Raw genomic sequence first — 7,114 nt, 5'->3', positions numbered from 1 at the left:
TCATTTTTGCTTGCTTGTGTATAAAACTGAACAGTAATTTACTACTTTTTATTTATTAAATGTTTACTGAAACCAACTTTACATCTCACTGTATTATATCACTTTTCATATTTTTTAGTTGCATCACAGTATTTAGCACTGAATATATTTTGCAATATTATATTTTTCATAATATAAAAATATTATAATTCTAATATTTGATGATATTATAGCACCCCAATGTTCTAAATTTTCATCCAAACTTGAAATTCATTTGCATAATTAAATGCACTAATCCAATAAAAAACAATACCCTCTAAATAAAGGCATAGAAAAGCAAAACATTCAAAAAATAACAATCAAGAAAAAACTAAATTATGTTTTAATCATTTAAATGATGTGAGTTTTATTTATACATTAATTTTTATTGTTTGATATTTCATACTATATATTTTAAATACCATTTTTCCACTTTTCCAGCCACTCCCAGATTTTCTGCCTCCCTACCAATAAAAATCCCTTCAAACCTTGGTTATGTAGAAGATAGCTATTACTGTGTCTGTCCTGTGATTCTAGAAAAAATACTAAAGAATCAAAAAAATTATCAAATTAAACAGGCAACATGGCAAGAAAGTATCAATCAAAAGTGAATCAAATACCCCCAAAACAATGAAACAAAAATGGATCTGTTTTCTATGTCACCATCCCTAAGTCATTCCCTAATTGGGTTTGATATAATCAGAAGCTCTCAATTATGTAAAAAGTGAGTTATGGTTCAAAGTAGTATCTTTGTTAAAGACAGTATTTTCTTTATACTTTCCTTTTTGTAATATAAATTCTATATGTTTTATTACATTTCTGCTCCTGTGGTTGCTGGTGTAGTCTATAGAATGCAATAGATAAAATCATCACTATTCATCACTAGGATGAAGTTTCATGAATACATCTCAATGAGGACCTGGTACTCCAAAGTTTGTCCAAAGTGGTCACATATTCATGTGCTCTCTGATGCCTTAAATAAGTCATTATTAAAGTGTTGGAAAGTATATGAAGTTAGATGGTATAGTGATACTAGTATTGTGGATGTAGTTATACAAGGACAATTGGCTTGATATATTTTTTCAAACAAAAGTTACTCAAATGATGATATTGCATAAAGTATTTAACTGAAATTGATATTTTCTTTCAACTTTATTAAAAAATGGAGATACATGTAAAAAAATTTTAAACACATTTTGGGATAAAAGTATATGAATATAATTTAGCCAGTACTTGATTCTTTTAGAGGTTTGATAGCATGCATTGAAATCCCCCTAGTTACCATAAGCATAAAGTACATGTAGAACAAAATAAATTTTTACTGATCAGTACTAACACAAGCCACACCAATGATGCACCCATGTGTGCAATATGAAACAGCATATACACATAAAGAATTGTGAAGTAAGTGCATATGTATGTGTGTTTGTGTGTGAAATTCTTTTCTAAAATAAATTTCTTAAATTATTTCTTTATCATTATGCCACTCTGGAATATTCTGTGATGAAGGACACATTTTAGGCAAAGGAATTTGACTATTTCTTTTTATATTAGAAGCAGATTTTGGGAGAAAATTATATTAGAGATAAATATGTGGTATACTGGTAACATTCAGCATTTTACTTTGGAAAACTAGCACAATCATAGTCCAAGGAATTGAAATAAAATTGAACTTTGCATGTCCAGAGTCACTCGCAGAAAACTGCAGAGAGAACTTGAATCTTTCATTTTTTGTTTTTAATTTTTTACCACTTTACTAAAAAAAGGATACGTTTACAGATTTTTTAAAGGCAATTTGACATAACATTGTATAAATAATTTTGTCAGGAATTAATTATTTTAGAAGTTTAATAGCATGCACAGTCATGACACTAGCTACCATAAGCATAAAGTACATGAAGGACAGAATGTAACAGGGGAACATATTTCTTGTTGTGTGCAGATTAAGCATGATGATCTGTGAATACCAAAATTTTCTACAAGCCTCTTATCTTAGCTCGTGAATTATTCATGATTTGAGGTCCAGGTGTACCACACTCAGAGAGGGTGCTGTACAGTTATTTTTTCCCTAGAGAGGACTGAGGCATTCTCTCTTTCTTTCCTTCCTTTTTTTCTTTTTTCTCTTTTTTTTTTTTTTTTTTTTTTTTTGGCCTTTGTGTTTCTTGAGCCATTTTTGAGTTTTTTTCTGGGGTATTCAGAGCTTTCTGGGGTTATTAACCAATTAACAGTGACTGCATATTGTGTCTGTTTTTTTTGTGACTGGATACTTCACTTTGCGAAGCATACTTCACTCAGGATGCTATTCTCTAGATGCATCCATTTTTGAGGAATTTTTTTTTTTATTCATCCAATTTGTATTTTCTCCAAGATTGGGCACAATGATGAATCAACACTTCAGATTGTGATCACCAAGGTTTTGCTTTCTTACTACTTAAGAGCTCTTTCCTGACAGATTAACAATCCATTCATTTTGAGATTTAAAACCTCCTTCAATCAAATACACGAACAACAAATAAAACAATCTGTAGTGAGAAGATTTAACAGTCAAGCTCCTGGCTATAGTCCAGAATACACCAAATTTAGGTATAACCAAAACTTGTCTATGAAATGTTGAAAAGAGTGAAAGGAGTTTATTAATCTACAAGAAACATAAACAATAGGAAGTTCAAATAGTTTATTTGATTCACAGGATTACAGTTCTGAGTTATTAAATCCTGTCTCCTTATCAATAAATGTGTGTGTGTATGTGTGTGTTTGATTGTGTGTGCGTGTATGTGTGTATGTGTGAATCCACTGATTCTGCTTTAAGATATGACAGATGACAGTTTTTTTTGTGAATCTTGCATAACTGCATCACCTTCCAAAGTCATGATTCATGTTCAAAATTAATGTCTGGAAAAAAAAATTAGGGATGTACTGCTTGTTCCATTCCCTTAAAAAGATCATTTTGAAAAATTGCTATAGCTCTGTGTACTCTGAGACATTCAACTGACTGGGGACCTTGCTCTATAACTTGCAACCACCAGTTTACATACCCAGAATACTCTAACTGCAAAAGCAGCTGAATCCAACTCCCCTGGTGTACATAAAAAATAAGCTCAGAATTTGAGAATTATGGAATTTTCCAGAAATCTCAGTTTCCAAAAATCTTACTATAAACCCTGTCCTTTTTAACCTACTGAGTTCTTTGCTTTTTTTTTTTTTTTTTTTTTTTTTTTGACTGAGCACAGGAAACCAAAGTGTTGTTCTTTCCCTCTGAAAACAATTATACGGGCTTGAGGCAAAAACTCACAGGGGTGAAAAATTTAGCAGAATTTGGTTAAATGATAGCAATCATCATCTTTCCCACCCCTTATTGATTATAAAATTATGTAAAAAAGAAAAATTGTATACAACTTCTGACATAGAAGTGTCTAGCATTTCTCCCTAATGAACTCCAAACAAAATGTTCCATCAACAGAGCACTTTGCTAACATTTGCACCCTACCACAACACTACCAAGGAAAAAGCCAAAGATATAAACTGGAAAATTTACTAATCCCCATTTTAAGACACCTCAAAAAGTTCTGCCACCAAGAAAACTTAGGTAATCCCAGTTTTCCCCTCACATATCTGCTGGGCCATCCCTAGCAGGTGACAACAAACAATTTTACTTCCAATAAATCTATTGTCAGCTTTAATATGTGCTGTGCCATTTTGGTATGCTTTGACTATCAACTGTCAGGATACATTCCCCTGAGCTCTAATATTTTCAACGGCAGAGAGAGTTCTTACCTGGCCCACTATCATCTCTTTGAATTTTAGGAATGTTACACATTACCATCGCACATGTTGCATAAGGTACTCTCAACACAAAAAAAAAAAAAACATAGTATGGACCATCTTATTTCTTATTATTCTAGTGCCAACAAGGGTCTGAAAGTTTCAGATTTACAGTCTGTTATATAATCATGGAAAAATCGTCATTGCACTCTGGCAAATATTCTATGATGTCATGCAAGAAAAGATAGCATTAGAAAATGAATGGCCTCTCCTTGCTCTAAAATTAGTATTTTGTTCTTCCATTAAAAATAACTCACAACATCTTTTTTTTGTTATTCTATAATATTAATCTTCTACTTACACACCATTATCACTTCATCAGTGTTCTGTTCACACTAATTATTTCTCAGAAATATGAATTTGAGTAGTTAAACAACTTTGTCTAAATTGCATATGGCAATCAACAAATATTTTAAATACTCTATATCACATAAAATTTAGTGCTATCCTCTGTCATCTGTGAGTTTATTCTTGACAAGTCTTTCCTGTTCTGAAACATCTGATAGGTAAAAAATTAAGATAAAAACTAGTGGTCAGTTGATATAAAAAAGGGAGAACTCTACAAGGCCTAGCAGCAATGCAGGAATGCATTAGTAATAAATATGAAAGTAAAATATTTGCATTTAACCAATATCAAACCATGCCATTTTTAAGTGCAAGCTTCGGTGAATAAAGAAAATAACAATAAAAAATGGAGATAGAGTAGTAAATAAGATATGATTTACTATTTTTCAAAACCTTAATCAAAGACTCTCCTTTGTAATAACATTATACATGGAAAGCAAAAATTCAGGAATTTTATGTTGTCCAAACAAGAACTTCTGTACTTTTCTTCATGATCAAGAAGGACAATGGTAGCTGAACAATGCAAAATTTAGAAGGAGTACACATGGACTGGCTCATGGCTCCAGTCATATATTTAGCAGAGGATGGCACTGTCTGGCATAATGGTAGAAGAGGCCTTTGATTCAGGGAAGGTTCATTTACCCAGTGTAAAATAATATCAGGCTCTTGAGGTGGGAGAGGTTGGATGGGAGTAGTAGCATCTTCATGCAAGTAAGGGGAAGAGAAGCAGGAGTACTGGGGTTTATAGGACAGGGAATTATGGTTTAAATGTAAATACAACGAATTCTGTTCATATGTGCATAAGTATACATCCATTGAGTGGTGTATAGTCATCCTAGAAACAGTGTTGCAGATCCCAAAAATTTCAATCTTTATCATGCACTCATCCACTGCAAATATTCTCAAAACATGTAACAGGAATTACATTTATCTAGGCCTCCTGTGATTAATGTTTATTTCACTTGATTTTGTGTAGGTTTTCTGCTGGAGACCAAATCGAAGTAGGAACAGAGCCTGAGAAGGACAGATGCAGCAGGTGACCTGGAGTTCAACTGCACTGGACAGCAGGTTGAATATCTTTGACCCATTGAGAATATTTGACAGTGTCTGTATTAATAGTAATAACAAATATTTCTGATGTGCCACAGGGTCAGTCTATTATAAATATTACATTATTTGCTATTTACATTTTAAACAGTTTCTAAGACATAATTATGCAAGGAGAACAAAGAAAACATGTTAAATGATTATATTGTAAGGTTCAATTATTCTATCTTCTGTATCATCATAGACAACACTGAGATTTGTGTAAGTGGGGAGCAAAGACCTTGTTCTCTTCACTATCTGGGCCTTGCAGTTACATATAGTAGCAACTGTGAAGTATAGAGAAATTTTAATTTTACATATGATTATAACAATCAAAGCAAAAACTTAAATAGCTGAAATATAAATATATACTGTTTATCAAGACTTGTTGTTTTTTATTCCCTTTTCAATGTCTTATATGTGTCTCTCTAACAAGAACTTTATACTTATTTCACCATTGTATGTTACAAGGGTATCAAAATTTAGACTCTACAAAGCTACTTCCTTCATTGGTTCAACATTCTGCAGTAAAACAGAACAGGAATTCTAATGATTAATAATTTTATTGATGATTTTATTCAGTAAAAAAATTCTTTATGATCCAGGTAATTTTTTTCTCTTTTATCGCTCTTTCAGACCATCACATAGCCTCAAGGATTTTAGTATTAACAAAGTCAAAAACAAGCAGTAAGTAATGACACATTTTATAGATGATTTTATTTAAAAGATCATAAGCCAGACAACTCACTGCTGAAAGCTGGAATGTTGTGACAAAATCTCACAGGGCAGTAGGCATGCTCATCGAGAGCGTCAATATTTTCTCAAATTTTCTTTCTTTTATCTTCTCTAATATCCAAAATATATTCTCTTTACTACTTTTAATCTCCTTCTTTTTAAGATGTTGATTGAACTATTTAATTTGAGACATAGTGAATAATATTGGCAAAGACAGGCAATGTGTAAAACTGTCTGAGAGGAGATTCTTATTCCTGAAAATTATTTTTAGGTCCCATAATGACAAGGACCTGATGAACAATTTTAAGTGGAACAAAAAGGAAAATTCAGGAACCCAGGATATTTTTTAGACATTCACTCCAAATTTTACTTTAATGAAAGTTCTGTTTGTAGGGAAAAAGATTGACCTTAAAGATATTGCTGGAATAAACTTCGAATTGTGTGTAAAAATGGTTGTTAGGCTTATGATTTTGGCATTGGCTTCTAACATCTTGAATACATAGAATAAAAGAAGAACAATAGGGAGGCAGATTAAACATTAATCCAGGTCCATTGATTCTCGTCTTTCTAAACTTGTCAGAATATCAATTTTTATAAATTTTCTCAGACATATATTATTAATTGAATTTCATTTGTGGGATTTCAAAATGTCCATAGCATAATTATTATTGGTTTTTTTGTATAAATTCAAAGTGGACCTAGAAATAACAAGAGAGGTCCCATTTGACCATAGTTGGAATAAAGAAATTAGAAAAAAGAAATGCACAATGTAGATATAGGTTGTATTAATGATCAGGTTTTAGAGGCAAATCTAGTGTTAGACAACTGAAGCTCTAAATAGAAAAAAAAACTTAAATAAAGAACAATTCATTTCTAAAAGACTAGTTTTTTTGATTTTTGGAAATGAAACAGAAATTACCCATCTGATACTTTTAGAATTAAAGAAATTGAGCAATATTAATACAATTCTCACCTTGTGACAAATGCTGTATAATCTAAGCAGTGTACCTGGCATCATCTTCTGGTAGACTGCCACATATCAGCAATTAGAAGTACCTTGGCATGTCCAAAGATTTTCCACATAAATATCAAATCTTATGTGCAGTAC

The sequence above is a fragment of the Micromys minutus genome (assembly GCF_963924665.1).
Source record: "Micromys minutus genome assembly, chromosome: 3".
Taxonomy (NCBI): domain Eukaryota; kingdom Metazoa; phylum Chordata; class Mammalia; order Rodentia; family Muridae; genus Micromys; species Micromys minutus.
This window is presented reverse-complemented; position numbering follows the sequence as displayed.